The 20,419-nt window shown below is 49.6% G+C and overlaps 1 long non-coding RNA gene across 2 annotated transcripts; it reads left to right on the top strand.

Moving 5' to 3' along the window:
- Positions 1 to 313: 313 nt before the first annotated feature.
- Positions 314 to 11,290, top strand: LOC125524897 (uncharacterized). Of its 2 annotated transcripts, none has more exons than XR_015610297.1 (4): positions 314 to 1,058; positions 1,350 to 2,666; positions 2,943 to 8,906; positions 10,785 to 11,290. It is a non-coding gene; the product is annotated as an uncharacterized LOC125524897 (long non-coding RNA). The 2 variants fall into 2 exon arrangements; XR_007291032.2 differs by having other exon boundaries at positions 3,009 to 8,906; positions 10,785 to 11,288.
- The last annotated feature ends 9,129 nt before the right edge of the window (positions 11,291 to 20,419 follow it).

Raw genomic sequence — 20,419 nt, 5'->3', positions numbered from 1 at the left:
ATCAAAGGTTTCCTTCAGATCATCTACCAGAGTTTCCTTCTCTCTGGATTTCACCACTATATCGTCCACATAAGCGTGAACATTATGCCCAATCTGATTATGAAGACAGTTCTGCACGCACCGCTGATAAGTCGCCTAGGCACTCTTCTACACTACTATTAAACAAGCAAACGTATTCACCGCTAAGTGCACCCAGCCTAACCTACACGTAATAACATGGAATAATTACGGCCTCCCAATCAGATCACTTAATTTCATCTAACCGTCAGGATTACACTAACCCACATCCAAGACTGCGTTTAGCATTTTTCGTGGCCGGACGAAAACTCTGCCAACCCCACGTCCGCAAGAGTAGCAGGGAGGGATCCCACGCCGCGTAATTAGCGCTAACATCCCATGTGATGAGAGGCCAGAGGCCGTCCGCTCTGAGACCCATGCCCTTGTGCGCTCACGATGAAGAATTTCGCGGTGCATCGGCCGACGGCTGCTCTGGTCGCCGCCCCTACTCTTGAGGGCGCCGAGCGCCGAGAGGTTTAGGGAGTGGCCCATCGATGTCGTCCTCCTCTTCTTGGTGCCCTCCATGGATGTGGGAGACAAGGTCACCAGATCCGTCGACGGCCGACCGAAGGGTCCCCGGAGGACGGCCGGCGGCCGGAGCCTCGCCATCTACCTTCAACAGCCGTCACGTCGTCCTTACCGGCACGTCGTCCCCTTCCCAATGTGGAAGATAGCCTCACGGGATTCAGAGGAGGTGCCTGTTTTGTTTGGGTGTTTTCTCGGTGTGGTACTGGTTGGGATTCAGAGGAGGTGCGGTGGGGGGCATTTTCTTCTGTAGGTGAACACTGATCCCTTTTTATTGGACCAGGCATGGCAGATTCTGTTCTTGCAATCGAGTTTTTGCTACCCTTCATTTACTTTAGCCATATCAATGTGGTTCTAAACTTTGTATACACGTTTGGATTTGTGAGCAAAACGAGATGGTGGTTCTATTACCTCCCAGCCTGTACACCGGCACACACGTAACAGCTCAATGAGGTGAGCGGTGGCAAATTCAGTAGGTGAGTGTCCTTTCCCTTGTACACGTGTGATAATTTGTTATTTGCTGACTAAGATTCAAGAGGCAGTACATTTTTTAATATTGGAGCATGTGTGAACTGGTCCAGATTAAACCTAAGAAACACAATTTTCTTTTTGGTTCAGTGTGACAATTCAGTTGTATTGATAGCCTGCACATTCATTCTGAATTATTAAGTGTCAGTTTTGGGTGCATGTCTTCAGTAGAACAATAAACTGATTTTGTGTACTATGTCAAACACTGATCACTACTTGCTCATGGCGACTATGTGCAGGAAGATGATCCCGGTGGAGGAGATCCTGGCGACCGACGTGAAGTCGGGGTGGAAGAAGGGCATGAAGGACACCTTAAAAGGAATGATCTGATTTTTCCGGTATATAAGTATGTATTTTAAAAAGTTACTGGGTGTACTTTTTATATTATCACTATAATCTTTGAAGTTATATTTCTATACACCATTTTATTTGAAAATAAGTTATAATTAAATTTTCTGAAAAGATTGTATGATGTTTCATGTGTCTGAATTGCATTTTAGGTCAAATAAGTTTGCTAGGTGCAGAGGAGCTATGAGAAAAGTTGTTCAAAAACTGAATGAACTTACTTTTTTTGTTCAGTAATGGAGCTTGATCATGTATTAGAATGTGTCAAGATCTGCAAGTTTGTGTTCTCCTATTGATAGCTTCTACGATTTCTGAGTTTTTCTTTCTTGATTTTTCATCCATTTGCTTTGTAGCAGTATTTTCCCTTTAACTCCTCCTTGTTCTTCCGAGTTAACGCAGTAGCTGGTATGGACACATCAAAAAGGAAACAATAATACTTCCAATACTAAAAGAGTTATAGTCTGAGCCATCTTTAGCAAGGAACCATTACGTTGTTGTAGACGTCCAACTTGGTCAGGCCGGCGCCGGCCGAGCAGGATAAACCTCCTGGCCAAGCCAGTGGCGTTAGCAAGGCGGACGACTGCTGTGGTGTGGAGGTGCGATCTATCAGGTATCTCACTTTGTTTGTGGTCAATTTTTTGTTTCATGAATTCAAAACAAGCGTGAAGAGGTGAAGATACTGGCATGAAGGAACCATGAGATGAGAACAGGATGAGAACCGTTCTATTGATGACCAATTGACCACTGTAATTATATACTAATGCAGCTGCTGCAAGCTTTCTTTTTTATTTAATATCTTTCATTGTGACAACCTCTAAGATTTTCAGCCATCTCTTTATAGGTACTATAGGGAACTAATTTTTGAGTTACTGGTGTTGTCCCTTTTATTTTCTACTCATACAGTGTTGCTAATTTGGAGTAAGTACAGTAAATCTACTGACTTGGAGTTCTTTATTATGTAGTCCAGTTTCTTCATGCTTGCATTTGTCCATGTTTCTCTTCTATTTCCATCATTGAGAAGTTAAGATGTTGGTTTGGACGATATTTTGATGTTGTTAGTTAGAGTAGGATATTCTGATGTTCGTTGATCGTTACAGGATAAGGTTCACTGGAAAATATATATTCGACCTACCAGCTATGATGCTAGACGATGATAATGGTTTACTCCGTTTGATGCAAGATGAGCTAATCAGGGTGCTCGATCTACAAGGGTAAGATGCTACATGATTAACAAGATTCTTTTGAACATAAAAGTACACCAGAGATTCTCTCCTCATAACTAGAACAGCCACATTACCAAATATATATTCAGTTCGATTTCAATTTGTTAGTGATATTATTGTTTGTATTTTTATTATCCGTGATGATTAGCGCTGATTTATGAGTTTTGTATTTAATTTTGTGATATTTTTCCGAGTCACCACAAGTTTGGTCTGGCAAACTGTCTTTGCTTGTTTTTCGTTCAATCATCTCTTTAACTCATGCAGATTACATATATTTTTTGTTTCATCTCGACATCGATTGCCAAGTCGACTGAGGCATATTCTTGTCAGGTCTGGGCCAAACTGAATGCAGATGTTGAGGTTAATGATACTACAGCGGCTCGATCATTGTCTCTTTGTAGTCATTCAAGCATGTTTTTGAAAAGGAAAAAAGAATCGTTCGAAGCCTAAACATGACATGGTTACGGAGGTGTAATGGCCAGCCATGAGTTTGTGGCTGCAATGCGGTGGTTCCTTACTGCCAGGGGTCCCGTGATCACAGACAAACCAAACTAACAGTAAGGGATACACTATATGTCTATACCATATACTCTCTATTGTGTACTATGTCAAAATCAAAAAGTGCCATTCAGCTGAATAATAAGATCTGTCTTGTAGAGACGTGCGTGCACGTGCAAGGCTACTAGTAAGCCCAAAAGGCATAGACACATAGCAGAAGGCTCCAAATGGAGTAATGAAAGTCGTCTTCTCCTGGTCCTTAGCTGCCATTTTGATTTGATGATAGCTAGAATAAGCATCCAAAAAGCTCAAACACTCACAACCCGCCATAGCATCAATGATCTGATCAATACGAGGGAGAGCAAAAGGATTAGCCGGACAAGCCTTGTTTAAATCTGTGTAATCCACACACATACGCCAGGTGCCGTTCTTTTTTAGCACAAGCACTGGGTTAGCCAACCACTGTGGGTGAAAAACTTTAACAATAAACCCGGCCACCAAGAGCCGGGCCACCTCTTCTCCAATAGCCTTGTGCCTTTTTTCATTGAACCGCCGAAGAAACTGCATGACCGGCTTAAACTTGGGATCAATATTGAGAGTGTGCTCAGCGAGTTCTCCCGGTACACCCGGCATGTCAGAAGGCTTCCATGCATAGATGTCCCGGTTCTCACGGATGAACTCGATGAGCGCGCTTTCCTATTTGGGATCCAAGTTAGCACTAATAATGAATTGTTTGGATGAGTCGCCAGGCACAAAATCAATCATCTTGGTATCGTCAGCTGACTTGAATTTCGGCATCGGCTCATGCTCGATGGTCAGCTTTTTCAAATATGTCATGTCCACCGGGTCGACATTATCCTTGTAAAACTTCAACTCCTCTGTCACAAAAACAGATTCGGCATAAGCAGCATCACCTTCTTCACATTCTAAAGCTATCTTCTGACTTCCATGCACTGTGATCGTGCCCTCATAACCCGGCATCTTGAGCTGCAGATAAACATAACACGGTCGTGCCATGAATTTTGCATAAGCCGGCCGTCCAAACAGGGTGTGATATGGGCTTTTGATTTTGACCACTTCAAAGGTTAACTTCTCCGCCCTAGAATCATGCTCATCTCCAAAGGCTACTTCCAGCTCAATCTTACCAACTGGATATGCCGACTTGCCAGGCACTACTCCATGGAAAACGGTGTTGGATGTCTTAAGACTTTTGTTGGTCAACCCCATGTGACGGAACGTCTCATAATAGAGGATGTTGATGCCACTACCTCCGTCCATGAGTACTTTAGTGAATTTATACCCACCAACCTGAGGGGCCACCACCAAGGCCAGGTGACCCGGATTATCAACCCGGGGAGGGTGATCTTCCCTACTCCACAAAATAGCCTGCTCCGACCATCTCAAATAATGTGGAACCGCCGGCTCAACAGCGTTCACAGCTCTCTTATGAAGTTTCTGGTCCCTTTTGCATAAACTTGTGGTGAATACATGATACTGCCCACTGCTCAGCTGCTTTGGGTTACTCTGATACCTGGATTGCTGCTGCTGCTGACTACCTTGGCCAGATTGTTGATTATAGCCGCCTTGATTGCCTTGAGGGCCCTCGCCATGAAAACCGCCACCGCCTGAGCCGCCGCCCGGGCCATGAAAGACGCCATCGCCTGAACCGTTGCCAGGTCCATGATTACCATCAAACATGTTAGAATTCTTGAACGCCTTCATGATCGTACAATCTTTCCACGGATGGGTGGCCGGCTTCTCCCGGTGTCGTGTCTTGGACAGGGTTCATTTAGCAACTGCTCAAGGGTGGGACTTGACCCGCCTGATCGAGGAGGTGGCCTCCCCTTACACTGTTGATTGTTGCCTTGTGCGTTGGTGTTAGCCACAAACTCCAGACTACCGTCAGCCTTACGTTTATTATTACCTCCTTGATTTGCCGGGTTATGCTGATGACCTTTGCCGTTGCCGTTCTTCTTTCCCTTCCCTGTCTTCTCTTCGTCAGACGCGAGATCCTTGTTACTGTGAGAATCAGCGTATTTGACCAGAGCCGCCATCAGCTGGCCCATGTCATTACAATCACGCTTGAGCCGCCCCAGCTTCTGTTTCAGAGGTTCAAAACGACATTTTTTCTCCAACATTAAGACCGCGGAGCTGGCATCCATCTTATCAGATGAATGTATTATCTCCTTTACCCGGCGCACCCAATGGGTCGTGGATTCACCTTCCTCTTGCTTGCAATTAGTCAAGTCCACAATCGACATGGACTGCTTGCATGTATCTTTGAAGTTCTGAATAAACCGGGCCTTTAACTCTGCCCATGAGCCGATGGAGTTGGGTGGCAACCCCTTCAACCAAGTGCGAGCTATCCCATCCAACAACATGGTAAAGTACTTGGCCATCGCTACGTCACTGACCTCCAGCAATTCCATGGCCATCTCATAACTTTTGATCCATGCCCCGGGTTGTAAGTCAGTCGTATAATTAGGCACCATCCGAGGCCCCTTGAAATCCTTTGGTAAACGCTCATTACATAGAGCCGACACCAAGCAAGGGACACCTCCTGTCCTTGTGTCCACATCTGCTTCAACAGAGGTCCTCGAATAAACCAAAAAAGCTTGGTGAGCCGCCTGCTCAGCTGCCTGTTGAACCGCCCGCTCAGCCTCTTGGCGAATCCTCTCCAGGTCAACCAAGTAAGAACTCCATGACGCGCCGGGTCATGCCTGCGCGGCTGGTTATGGTGCTAGGCGTTGCTTGACACGGCCGCTGAATCCATATGCCTACTATAGCTTGGGCTCCGGCTTGGGCGAGGGGTTGACTGAATTCTGTCTCGACTATAAGAGTATGATTCCTGCTGCGCCAGAGCCGTCTGAAGAAGTTCTCTGACCCTTCGTGTTTCGATCGCTGTCGGAGAGTCGCCTTCCATGAGGAGAGCCGCCAAACACGCCGATGCAGCGACCAGATTCTCCAGAGGGCTAGGAAAGTGACCAGGTCGTGTCGGTGTGTAACGAGGCGGAGCAGTATTCACACGAGGGGGTTCCATAGCCCGCGGCTGACCCTGCGCCCTAGCCCCGGGTGTTGCAATCTGGTTTGCCTCCGGCGGGTTACTGGGACCGGCTCCGGGTGTGTGGAAGAGGTTCCTAGGATCGTAAGTCAGGGGCAGACGTGATTGAATCTTCTGGTGCCTCCTCCTCATGACCTCGTTTGATGCGTTTAGATTCATCGAGAGCTGAAAAGCCTCTAATTCAAGCTGCTGAGCCCAAGCGTCCAAAGCTGCCTGCACTGCAGCCATCCTGACGTCCTCCGCTGCCTAGTTTTCCTTGGCGTGAGCTACCTCCCCATGTAACCGTGCCACCTCTGCATCATGCTGAGCCTTATCCGCTGGTTCAACCACGACAGTTAACAGGGCCGTCATCCTATCCATAAGATCCATCAACACCTGAGCCGGTGGGTGCGCGGGGTCTCCTAACCCGGCCGCTGCCGTCCCGATGGTTATTGCTGCCGCAGCCGTAGAGTTTTGAGCGGTTTGCGTACTAGTCATGAAACAACATATATGTGTCTTTCTTTTGCAGTGCATACTACTGAAGCTTTCTACTTGGATCATCTTCGATCCATTTGTGCTCATGCTGAAAACCCAACTAGCTTAGTTGAGGGAAAATCACTAAATGAGCATGCTTATTATGTGCGACACCGCTTATCTCAAAAAGGGAAACTTTTATGGCATCAAATTAATACTATGCAATGCTATCCTTGGAATTTATGTGAATTATATGATTTTACCTATTGTTCTGAAGACCCTAAGAAACACCTTCCCTACCAAAGTTAGTTTAGTGATAATATAATCTTATCTTCTTATACCAAGGGTGTTTATAATTACTATGATATTGAACAAACTGAAGAATTTGTTGCTTTTAAGGGTGCTTATGAAATTGTTTCTTTGATTGAAAAGTATGCTGCTACTCTTTACAAATCCAATTTTTTTCCCATACTTAAATATTGCTATGAAAATTTTGCTTCTAATGCTTATGTCAAACCATATATTGAGGACTCCTCCGCTGTCCAAGAAGAGATTAATATTTTGCAGGAGTCTATGGAAGAAGAAATTGATGAAATTGTGAGCTCGTTAGATGAAAAAGATGAGGAGGAGAGCGAAGAACAAAACGAGGAAGAGCGGATTGATCACCCATTCTCACCTTCTAATGAGAGTAGCTCTTTATCCCATACATTGTTTAATCTCCCTCCATGCTTACCGAAGGATGAATGCTATGATAATTGCTATGATCCCGTTGATTCATTCGAAATATCCCTTTTTGATGAACTTGATGCTTGTTATGCTTGTGGCCATGATGCCAATATGAATTATGCTTATGGAGATGAAATTCCTATATTTCCTTATGTCATGAATTAAATTGTTGCTATTGCACCCACACATGATAGTCCTATTATCTTTTTGAATTCTCCCAACTACACTATATCGAAGAAGTTTGCACTTATTAAGGATTATATTGATGGGTTGTGTTTTACTATTTCACATGATAATTTTGATGAATATAATATGCATGTGCTTGCTGCTCTTATATGCAATTATTATGAGAGAGGAACTATATCTCCACGTCTCTACGTTTCCAACACGATAAAATTGCATGAAACTGCTTATGCTATGTATTGGCCTTTACTTGATGTGCATGAATTGTTATTTTATGACATGCCGATGCATAGGAAGAGAGTTAGACTTCGTCGCTGCATGACATATGTTGCTTTGTGCTCACTACTAAATTATAAATGTTTGATAATTAAAATTGGTTTTGATATACCTTGGGCTTCGGGTGGATCAATTACTTGAGCACTTTATGCCTATCTTAATGGATTTAAAGAAAGCGCTGCCAGGGAGACAATCCAGAAGTTTTAGAGAGTCATTTTATTCTGTTATGTGCTTTTCTAAAGTTTAAAAACAAAAAATATTGAGGGGAACCTAAAAACAAAAAGTGTGAAAGATGACCACCGTGGAAGCGGGGGCATGCCTTGAACATTGTTCATACCCATGGAAACTTTGTGAATCTTGAATTACAAAAACTTATCAACAAAAATAATTATCCCCTTGTACAAATCCACTGTATTATAAAAATAATGTGCCAAGATTTGCCTTCAGGATGATTAGATTTCTTATTGTTACGTGCGGTGCACTAAAAGAAACTTTTGTTGCAGTGCGTGAATTTCCATTTTTTTACTGGAGCAAGCAAAAAAATTCTAAATTTTTTAAACAGCTGCTATCCAAATTGTTTAATTTTTCCTAATTTTTCAGAATTTTTGGATTTACATAAGTATGATCAATGTTCAAATTACTACAGATTGTCCTGTTTTTGACAGATTTTGTTTTTGATGCATTGTTTTCCTTCCTTTTTATGAAACTATCGATTGTATCGGTGGTATAAGCCATGGAGAAGTTATAATACAGTAGCTAAAACGCAAAAACAAAATATGAATGGGTTTTCAAAAGTACTTAAAGTAGTGATTTGCATTATTATACTAACGGATCTCACCGAGTTTTCTATTAAGTTTTGTGTAGGTGAAGTGTTCAAAGATTGAGGTGTTCTCAATATGAGGAGAAGGAGGAGAGGCAAGAGTTCAAGCTTGGGGATGCCCAAGGCACCCCAAGTAAATATCCAAGTTGACTAGAGCGTCTAATCTTGGGGATGCCCCGGAAGGCATCCCATCTTTCTTCAACATGTATCGGTATGTTTCGGTTTTCGTTTTGTTCACGTGATATGCGTAAATCTTGGAGCATCTTTTATGTTTATTTTCCTTTTTTCTTTTATGCACCATGATAGTATGAGATAGTTCTTGGTTGATTTATAGAATGCTCATTTCACTTCACTTATATCTTTTGAGTATGGCTTTATAGAATGCTTCATATGCTTCACTTATATCATTTGAAGTTTGCATTGCGTGTTTCTCTTCATATAGAAAACTGTTATTTGTAGAATTCTCTTTTACTTCACTTATATTTGTTAGAGGATGATCTTTTGTAGAAAGAATTAAACTCTCATGTTTCACTCATATCTATTTAGAGAGTCAACAGGAATTGGTCATTTGCATGGTTAGTCATGAAATGCTACATAAAACTTGTGGATCACTGAATATGATTTTTTTGATTCCTTGCAATAGTTTTGAGATATAGAGATGATAATATGTGGGAGGTACTACTAATTGGTTGTGGTTAGTAGGAATATTTGTGTGAAGGTTTGTGATTCCCGAAGCATGCATGTATAGTCTCTCGTTATGCTATGAAATTGGAGCATGATTTATTATTGATTGTCTTCCTTATGAGTGGCAGTCGGGGATGAGCAATGGTCTTTTCCAACCAATCTACCCCCTGGGGGAATGCGTAGAAGTACTTTGCTTCGAGGGCTAATATTTTTTTTGCAGTAAGTATATAAGTTCTTTATGACTAATGTGAGTCATTGGATTATACGCACTCTTGCCTTTCCGCAATTTGCTAGCACTGGTGCGCGTCGGTCCTAAACAAACGGCTTTTAACCCCTTTACACGACAACATTTGGAACCATCACCAAGTGAGTGTGTGTGATAGGGTGTCCTTCCCACACGACCCAGAAACCGTCGGGGATATGGAGCAGTGATCCAGAGGCCTTCCAAAATGTAATCGTGTGCGATGCAGCACACACTAAATTATTTCACACGTGTGGTATCGGTGATTAAGCATTTCTAATGATGAAATGAAACCATACGGTCAGTCGTAATGAACTGTTTGAGAAACAATATGTAAGGCACAGGGGCCAACATATGAACTGTGTGTGATTTGTGCCCCATCGCACACGAGTTTTCTGCGTAACCCGTCTGCCATGCTAGAATCCATCGCACACATTTTCCAACAATTACCGTTTGTGATAATGTTCTATCACAAACGGTTCAGGAGCCCCTTTGCACACATTCAAGTGCTGCAGACCGTTTGTGATTTTTTAGGTATCACCGACGGTTGCCGCAAGAGTGATGTGTACTTTTCGTTTGGGATCCCACACGTTTCCTGAAAAAATTACGACTGGGATTGTAATTTGCATTGCGCACGGTTTACTCCCAGTTCTCGTGTGCGATAACGCGATATCACAAACGGTTCTGGAGAACCTACACACACGTTGTAGGGCTGCAAATCATTTGCGATCTGCTGTGTATCACCGACGGTTCCGCTACGATTGACGTATGCTTCCGATGTGGATCGCACACACCCATTTAATTGAACCATGTGCGGAGCAATTGCCAGGTTAAAAGAAAAATATACCATTTTGAATCCGCACGTAAAAAGAAAACTCGCCACAATATTTAATTGAACAAATAAACAAAAATATCCCATTTTGAATCGGCACGCAAAAAGCAAATTCGCCACAATATTCAATTGAACAAATAGTGTCCATGGGAAGAACATTCATCAGATTTCGCAACAATTGCAATTGAACATATGGTAGCTAAATTCCAATGATTTTTCCACACATATATGCATTACATAATTAATGTATGAAATACGAAGACCTCATCAGATGGAAAACAATGGATCCATGCGTTATACATTTAGCAGCTAACTCTTATTCAATGTTTCAGGAGAATGCATGCTGAAATCTTCATTAACACCAGTGGGATTGATGTAGTGATCCTGGAAGAAGTCACTGATAAATCTCCAAACCATCAGCAATTCACCAGCCAGGAGCTGTTCAGGGGTCCTCAGTTTTATGATGAGCTGCAGTATTTTTAAGATCAGAATGTGCCATATGAGTGGAGTAGAAGATATTAATTAAGATAGACTTACCAGTACTAATTTGCGAGGATCGTCACAACTATCAGCAGATTTGTAGATGGAGATCATGTGTCTGCAAACATAGTATCCACAAAGGTTGGTCCCTGCTTCTTGCTGAAGACACTGAATTTTTTTGTACAAAATTAGACATGTATTTGTCGTGTTAAGAACAACCTAACCCGTGTTAGATGTATTATTTTTTCTTTTGACAAAATAGAAAGAGGTTTATTTAGAAGTTTGAACATATGACTAGCATAAGGAAATGTATTTGCAGACTGTTGGATAAATTTTCCGAAAATAACGGATTTTGGTGTGTTACCGAAGAAACGATCTCGTGCTGCACGGGTTGTTCCGTCTTGAACAGGTTCTCTAGTTTAGTTTTCCACAATGCGAGCACACTGCAAATGATGATGAATTTTGACAACATCGATTATTAAACTAGATATGAATGCAAATTAATTTCAACGTCATAGAATTCAATACCTATCCAAGAATTGCTGAACATGCGTCAGATCCTGAGCATTTGTTGACTCTCTGAGAGAATCGATGTAGTAAATTGTGTTCTTGTGTCGAACAATGAATACCAGTATCTAGTGATTGCTACATATTAAGAAAGCCATGAACTTATGAATGATGTCGAAATCTGAAAGACAATCAGTGTATGCGTGGTTGTTTACTTGACTTATCATTCATGATATGGCCAGAGAAATGATTCTGCATGGGACGTGTTTTCGAAGATACGGAGGACCGTGTTAACGGCCCAGTCCCGTCGGTCCTTACCAACTAATGCTGTGCCATTTGCTAATGCAGGATCTATGAAATACACACTCTCCCTTTTTCTTCTCCACGTGTTCAATCCCCTGAGAGGAATAAAATGCAGTTAGCTGTTTACCATTTACAACTTTGTATGGAGAACTTGATCAGAGTTTGTTAAGTACTTACAAAACCAGGCATCTAACAAGAGTGGCATCGAGCATGTTGTCAGATTTCAAGTTTTGCCAAAACCCTTGAGGTTCAAACACTGGGGTGCGCACGAAGATCTCCCCCCTCTCTAGTTTGCGCACTCAACGATCTCACGACCTAGCTTAACGGACCCAAAGAATATGAGACACAAGGTTTATACTGGTTCGGGCCACCGTTGTGGTGTAATACCCTACTCCAGTGTGGTGTGGTGGATTGCCTCTTGGGCTGGGGATGAACAGTTACAAGGGAAGAACAGCCTCCTGAGGAGAGGTGTTCTTGTGCTTGGTGAGCCTGTGTGGTTGAGGATCATCTAGATCCTCTGCCTCGTTATGGTGGTGGCTAGTCCTATTTATAGAGGCCCTGGTCCTCTTCCCAAATATTGAGCGGGAAGGGATCCCACAACGGCCAATTTGAAGGGGGACAGCTAGTACAAGCTATCCTGACAAAAGTAGTCTTTGCCTGCCAAAGGCTCTGGTGGTGACGCCGTCTTGGGATCCACGGTGACCTCCGTCCTGCCGTTCTGTTGGTCTTGGTCTTGTTGCACCAATATGGAAACCTTTGCCTGATGCCTCGGAACTCCATGTAGGCGCCTGCGCTTGCCTCCTTAACACCAAAGAGGAAACGAGGACACTGTGCGCGCTGGCGCCCGCCTGGCCTTGATCGTCATGGCTTGCGTCATTGGAACCTTGCGAGGTTTGCCTTGCCTTGATCTCTCAGCCCCTCACGAGCCAGCCTGGTGAGGCCACCCCTGAGGAGGTCTTGAGTCGTCCGCCTCGCGAGGCTTGGCCCCTCGCGAGGGTCTTGGCTTTTTATTGGTGAAGATGGGCCGTACAGGGCCGCTGGAGGAGCCACGCTGCGGGCCGCAGCCAGGCAAGTCTGGGGACCCCTATTCCCAGAACACCGACAGTAGCCCCCGGGCCCAAGGCGCGCTCGGGCTTGGCTTCGAGGCGAAGCCAAAGGGAAAGTGCGGAGCGCCGCGGGCCCCAACAGCTTGCAGCCTTGGTTGACGCGTGGCGAGCGACGAGACGTGGGCGGCCCCGCTTCCCCACGCAACCTTGAAATCCGCCTGGCTAGGCAGCCACGGTATCCTACATAGTTACCTCCCCATTGCTGGCAACGCACTCCCCGACTTCTTCGCTTCCTCATACCTCTGCCTCTTCTTCCAATCCAACTCGAGCTCTGCCCTTATTGCCATGGTGCCGAACCGGACAGAGAAAGGGAAGAAGCTCCTGTCCTCAGCCAACTCAGCTCCGGCCGTCGAGCCCGCCATCGGCCGATCGCGGGTGCTAAATCGGGAGGGCATGGATAAGGTCCGCCTTGCGCTTGCTACCAGCTGCAACGAATGGGGAGGGACGGTGGCCTGGCCTGCGTCCCGAGCCTCCATCTATAGGACGGCCACCAAGGTCCCGTTCTTCGTCGATGCTCTTTGGGCTGGCCTGGTTCCTCCCTTCTCTGCCTTCTTCAATGTCGTGCTTTCTCATTACCAGATCCATATGCTGCACCTTGATCCCAAGTTTGTTGCCCTTCTCACCGTGTTCGCCTTTGTCTACGAGGGCTTGGTGGGCATTGCCCCTTCCGTGGCCCTCTTGCGCCATTTCTTCTCGCTGCACCTGACCAACCCCCGGCAGTGCTCAGGGTGACTGAGTTTCCAGGACGTGGCGGCGACAGCCGGCTCGGGGATTGATTTTGATCTCCCGCCGTCCACGAGCGATTTTTGGATGCGGTGGGTGTATGTTGATGTCGGGGTACTCAGTCCCCTGCTCTCGCCTCCGTCGTCGCTTGCCGTCCCCAGCTCCGGCTGGGGTCACGAGGAGGTCGCGGGCTCCTGTCTCGCCTTCGTCTGGCTCCGGCTGAGGAGGCTAAAGGATCTTGATGTGACCGCGCCCAAGGTGATGAAGGAGTTCCTCCGACTCCGTATCGCCCCACTCCAGCGCCATTCCCAGCCGATGTGGGCCCTGACCAGTGACCAGGATCGCATGAGGCTTCAGGCGTCGGGGCTTTTGTCCGAGGCACGAAGGACGGTGCTCGAGGTCTTGGCCGGTGACCCCTCGCCGGGTGATTTGCCGCAAGAGGGTTGTTGCTTGTACAACCGCTCGAACAGGGTGGAGTTCGCGCGGCAGATGCCCTCCTTCGATGAATGGGGGTTGCATCGAGTTGGCCTTGTGAGGGCCCCGCGAGAACCCCGTCATTGTGGTTCCTCTCCTTGTCACCAACGCCGAGCTTGCCCCAGGAGTGGACGTAGGGAGGCAAGCACCGCTGGAAGCTAGAGGCGCTGGTGCCGACGTGTCCATGCTGCCTGGGGTTCCCGAGGCGTCGTCCTCGGGAACTCGTGATTCTCGCCCTGGGGCAGCAGCTAAGGGGGAGATGCAGTCTGCCATTCCTGAGGCCGAAGCTCCTGAGGCCTCGGCAGGTCTCCGCGAGGTGGAGTCCGGTAGCTCTCCTCAGCATGGCATTCCTCAGGTCGTCTCCTTGGGTGCTTCACCGGTCGCTCTCCGTGCTGGTAGCCACGTGCAACGCTTGGGCCGGTTCCGCGTGGACCTCACGGCGCTCCGTAAGAGGAAGGAGTCTCCGTGCTGCAGCAATGGCACCGTCCGGCCATTGAAACATAGGAAGTACATCGCCGTAGATGAGTAAGTACCTTATCTCTGTAATTCCTCGAGTGCCGCTTCCCTTCCTGACGGTAGTTCTCCAGGATCCCATCTGCCAAGGGCATGAAGCCCCTGGTGACGCAACCTCCCCATGCCTCGAGTCTTCCGCTGGCCTTGAGCGTCCCAAGCCGGCACGCCGCCCCCGTCACAGGGTCAGCCGGAGAGGCCAGCGCGCTGGCTTGGCGCCTTGAGCCTGCGCTCCTGCCGTATCTTCTTCGTGGCCTCGTCGGGGGTGTGACGAGCGTGCCAAGGTCTCCTCCTTCGGTTATGGACGGCAACTGGATGACTTCGGTCTTGGTCCCTTCTTCGAGCGGTGAGCCTCATCCTAACCGGGCTCCTGCTGAACCCCTGTTGGCGTCCGGAGGAGCGTCAGCCCCCAGCCCCTGCAGGAAAGGGGCGAGCCTCTTCGGGACCCTTAGACGGACCCTACTATGGAGGACGGAGTCGGCTGCGTGCTCAAAGCTACGCATGAAAGGAGCGTCGTCCGCCACGAGCTCTTCCGGGAGGCGATGGGCCCGATGAACCGGCTTGGCGCGCTGGCTTGGCACCTTGAGCCCGCGCTCCAGCCGTATCTTCTTCGTGGCCTCGTCGGGGGTGTGACGAGCGTGCCAAGGTCTCCTCCTCTAGTTATGGACGGCAACTGGATGGCTTCGATCTTGGTCCCTTCTTCGAGCGGTGAGCCTCATCCTAATCGGGCTCCTGTTGAACCCCTGTTGGCGTCCGGAGGAGCGTCAGCCCCCAGCCCCCTATAGGAAAGGGGCGAGCCACTTCGAGACCCTTCGACGGCCCCTGCTGTGGAGGACGGACTCGGCTGCGTGCTCAAAGCTACGCATGAAAGGAGTGTCGTCTGCCACGAGCTCTTCCGGGAGGTGATGGGCGCGATGAACCGGCTTGGCAGGGAGCTCGCGAATGTAGATGCGCGCCTCGAGGCCGAGGGCCTTCGGCTGGTGGAGGAGTGGCAAAAGCTGAAGGTGGCCATCAACCTTGGGCGCCACCCATGCGAGATTGATAATGCGAAGGCCGAGGCATCTCTTGTGACCTCGCGTGAAGCTTGCGACCGCGCTTTGGAAGAAGCTCGGGAAGCTGATCGATGTCGCGATATCACAGAGAAGCATGCGTGGGAGCTCCAAGCCTGGAGTGCTTCCCTGGAGCAGCAAGTGGAGGCGCGCAAGGCCGCCTTAGCGTCGATGAGGGGGATGCCTGCCGAGGAGGAGGAGATCCTGAGGTATGAGGAGGCGCTGGAGTTGGAAGCCGCGGAGTGCAGCCTTGAGCTCGAGCGGTTGGAGACGAGGGAGCTCCACGTTGCCCAAGATGAGGACGCTGTCGGCGCACCCGAGGCCAAGGCCCAGGAGGAAGTCGATCACCGAGCGGCCATGGCTTGCACAAACCTTGTGGGCAGGTACGACCTGAAGTTGAAGCTTGTGGAAGCCGAGGCTGTGGGCAGGACCGAGGCCCTCAGGTCAAGGCTGAACGAAGCTGAAAGTCGCGAGAAATCCGCTGTAGCCGCCCTGTCTTCAGTGCAAGCCGAGCTGGCTTCCGCACGTGCCGAGCTGTCTTCTCTTCAGCAGTGGGTCGCCGGCTCCGAATCCTTCGTGCAGCGGGGCAGGGAGGAAGCGCTCCGGCGGCGGACGCTGGAGTGCGAGAACGCCCCCATGCTCCAAAACCTCAGGACCAGAGCCAACGCGGTGCTAGGTGCCGTCTGCAACGAGAATGCACCTCATACCCACTCGGACGACTACGCTAGTCACCTCCTTTTCTTCACTAACGTGGTGACGTGCTGGGAGAATCAATCCGAGAGGGCTCGCATGCTTGTCGAGGAGAGGAGCCGCGGCCTGCTCAAGCATGCGTTCTACCGTGTCTTCAGCCATCTCCAGAACACCTACCCCAACTTTGAATTTGACGCTGCCATTGCCCCTGTGCCCCAGGCCATCCAGGACGACCTGGCGCGCTAGGTTGAGGACAATGTGGACGCCCTGGTCAGGGCCTTCACCTCCGAGGATGACGCGGTGGTGGTCGCTGCGGATGAAGAAGACGTGGTGGACGATGGCGAGGGCGGCACCGGCGATGGTGGGGACGATGCCGGTGACGATGACAGAGACGTCGGCGATGGTGACAGCGATGCCAGCGATGCGTCTGAGGGTGACCCGGAGGACGCAGTGAGCGATATGTCTGATTGAACCCGCGCTTCCTTTCTGTTGACCCTGCATATGAAAGCTCGGGCACGGCCCTGAAGGTTGTAAGAGCATTTTGGGAGGGGAAGCCCCTCATGTAAACAGATTATTGCTTTCGTTCTTTAGGCTAGGATAAAGATGTGTTTTCATAAATCTGCGAGTCCTGCCATGAGCCTACTGCTGTAGTTTACCTTTGTCCGGGCCAGTTCCAGACCGGGCCACTAGGTGTTGAGTTCCGGAGGAGCCTGCCGATCCGCCCGAGAGGGCCTCGCAAGAAGCGAGCGTTAGCCATAGGAGGACGTGTGCGCAACATGCGCGTGCCGTGCCCAGCCCCCGCTCGCGAGGAGCTCACGAGGGGGGAGGCAGCAGGGATGAACCCTGAACTAGGGCAAGGAACCAAATCGCAAGAATGAGAAAAGGCAACCCCGCTGTTATCAACGAAAATTCAGCTTCAACTCAAATCCAAAGCCAGAAAACAAGGCTACAAAAAGAGTGATCGAAAGCAAATGGCCGCGTCCGACACCTAGTCTAGTCTTCTTGTCTTCTCACCAGCGCGGAGCTAAGTGCTACCACTAGTCATGGGAGGGAGCCCCCGAGGCCCAAGGGCGGCACTCCTGAGACTCCGGGCGTGTACAGCCCCACTCATTAATACGCGAGAGTGTCACGAGTGGAGATCTTCACAGGGGCGAGCCTTTTACTTCATATCGCCAAACGAGGGCCCCGCCTTGCACCGCCCTCAACCACCACTGGGGGCAACCGGCGACCAGGACGACACCAGGGGGCAAAGGGGATGCCAGCAGCGCCCTCGGCGACCACGGGTCCTTTGCCGGGGGAAGGCTCGCCGGCACCTCCCCGGCAGAGGGCCTACCTTCGGGGGATGTCTTGCTCCGCACGATGCGGGGAGGGGCCTTGCTCCCGGCTCCTCCCCGGTAGCCCCCAGTGCGCTCCCCCTAGTGGAAGGGGGGCCGCCGTCCGCCACCGTGACCTAATCCTCCTGCGACCCATGGTTAGCGTAAGCTTGCTCTGAGAGATTACTGGTACCCTGTAGCTGTTGTTATTGGCATGGTTGGTGAGGCTTCCGAGAGGCTCCTGGAAGTCCCCAGTTCCTAGTGCCTCCTCCTCCCAGCTTGGCTCGAGGAACGAGCTGGGGTTGTCTTCCAGCACGTACTCCTGGTCCATCATGCGAGGTACGTAGGCCTCCGAGGCCGTCGCCTCAAAGACCTCGCCGTAGTGCCCCATGCTCCATGTCGCTCGGCCCAGCGCACCGCCTAGAGGATGGTAGGGCGGCATCCTGCCGGGGCCATAGGCGGCGACGCTCGTACCTGTGCTCGTCGGAGGTGGCGGGGGTGCGATTCGGCGTTTGGTGCCATTGGCCGCGCCAGTGTCGATGGAGCCTAGAGCCGTGCTCGGAGGCACGCGGGCACGGCGAGGCCCGCCATGCGATCCGGCCGCGGCCTGGGGTGTAAGCAGGGAGAAGAAGGGAGGCGCTCCCGAGGTCGTGGCGTCCAGTAGCTCGGCGACGCGCTCCAGCAGTGCATCCTGACCGCTCTACATCAGCCATCATCGCAACAGCTCGTGAGCCACCGTGAGTGTGGCACTCATGTTTGCTTATTCACCTCGGGTGTGCGGCACCGTGGCCGCGGCGTGGCTTGAAGCCCTTGAAGTTTCCCGTACTTGGTGTGGAGTAAGGGTGGATGGCACTTGACCACGCCGCTCGCGCCCTGCAGCGCTTGGCGGTGTGCGTGCTGCCTGGGGCGCGGGGTTGAGGTCTTCTTGGGTAGGCGGGGCTACTCGGGCCGGCCAAGCTCCCCACCGACCAACATTGGTCCTCGGGTCGCCATACATTGGAGCTGCGGAGTGTTGGCGGATCGACTGGCGAAAGGAAGACTCCGGCGCACCCCTACCTGGCGCGCCAAATGTCGGATTTCGAGTTCCGAAAAAACCCTGGAGGTTCGTACACTGGGGTGCACATGAAGATCTCCCCCTCTCTAGTTCGCGCACTCGACGATCTCGCTGCCTAGCTTGACGGACCCAAAGAATATGAGACACAAGGTTTATACTGGTTCAGCCGTTCGGGCCACCGTTGTGGTGTAATACCCTACTCAAGTGTGGTGTGGTGGATTGCCTCTTGGGTTCGGGATGAACAGTTACAAGGGAAGAATAGCCTCCTGAGCAGAGGTGTTCCTGTGCTTGGTGAGCTTGTGTGGTTGAGGATCATCTGGATCCTCTGCCTCATTATGGTGTTGGTTAGTCCTATTTATAGAGGCCCTGGTCCTCTTCCCGAATATTGAGCGGGAAAGGATTCCACAACGGCCAATTTGAAGGGGGCAGCTAGTACAAGCTATCCTGACAAAAGTAGTCTTCTCCTGCCAAAGGCTCTGGTGGTGATGCTGTCTTGGGCTCCGTGGTGACCTCCGTCTACCGTTCTGCTGGTCTTGGTCTTGTTGCACCGATATGCCAACCTTTGCCTGATGCCTCGGAACTCCTCGCCTGCACTTGCCTCCTTAACACCAAAGAGGAAACGAGGACACTGTGCACGCTGGCGCCCGCGTGGCCTTGATCGTGATGGCTTGTGTCATTGGAACCTCGCGAGGTTCGCCTTGCCTTGATCTCTCTGCCCCTCGCGAGCCAGCCTAGTGAGGCCGTCCCTGAGGAGGTCTTGCGTCGTCTGCCTTGCGAGGCTTGGCCCCTCGCGAGGGTCTTGCGTGTTTGTTGGTGAGGATGGGCCGTACAGGGCCGCTGGAGGAGCCACGCTGCGGGCCGCGGGCAGGCAAGTCTGGGGTCCCTCGTTCCTAGAATGCCGACACACATTGAAGTTGAAGAAGAGATGTAAGTCCTCAAAACTCACATTGATGGAACCAGCATCGTGTCAGAAATGATCTCTATTGTAGTGGACCATGCAATATTCATGTAACTCGCGGCAACTGGAGCTGCACTCATCAAAGTATTTGCCAACAAGAAATGGCTGGCCATGGACGTAATTACGTGCTTCAAGTATGTATGCTTTACTTTTAGCAAGCAATAATTCTACTTATTCACCATCCATGGCGTCAGAAATAATATTACTCCCCGATTCAAACAAGCTGTTGTTAATTTGGTTCTGGGCGATGAGTGCTTTAAGTAAGAGGCAATCGTTCTCTTTCCTCTTCACTCTCCCACTGCCCTTCCTCGTGGTCGTGGTTGTAGCCTTTTTGGCCACTTCCTTCTTGGTACTTGAAGCATTTCTGGAAGAACGTCTGGTTGCCTGCAAGGTAGACTACCGAGCAGACGGTGAAGCTTGGACAGACTTCTTAGCAGACGGTTTATCTATGCCAGACCGCTGAGCTGGCGGTGCTGCTGTGACGGACTGCTGGGCTGTAGGAGCAGAGGCATCGGACTACTGACCATGCATTGAAGCTATGTCGTGTTTCTGCGCAGGTGGTGCCAACTTATCGGTGTGCTGAGGAGGCCGTGCCAATGCGTTGGTTTGCTGAGCAGGAAGTGCTGACGCATTGGTATGCTGATCACGCGCCTGCGGACCGACGGACTAATGAGCAGTCGGTTCTGGACCTACAGACTGCTTAGCAGTCTGTTCCACCAGGTTGGTCTGCTGAGCATGTGCTGCAGCTGGGTCTCCCACTGCTGCTTCAATGGCCGACATCTGAACCAGTGCTGCATCAT

The sequence above is a fragment of the Triticum urartu genome, chromosome 7A (assembly GCF_056163025.1).
Source record: "Triticum urartu cultivar PI428250 chromosome 7A, HENAU_Tu73, whole genome shotgun sequence".
NCBI classification, from domain to species: Eukaryota; Viridiplantae; Streptophyta; class Magnoliopsida; order Poales; family Poaceae; genus Triticum; species Triticum urartu.
This window is presented reverse-complemented; position numbering and strand designations above follow the sequence as displayed.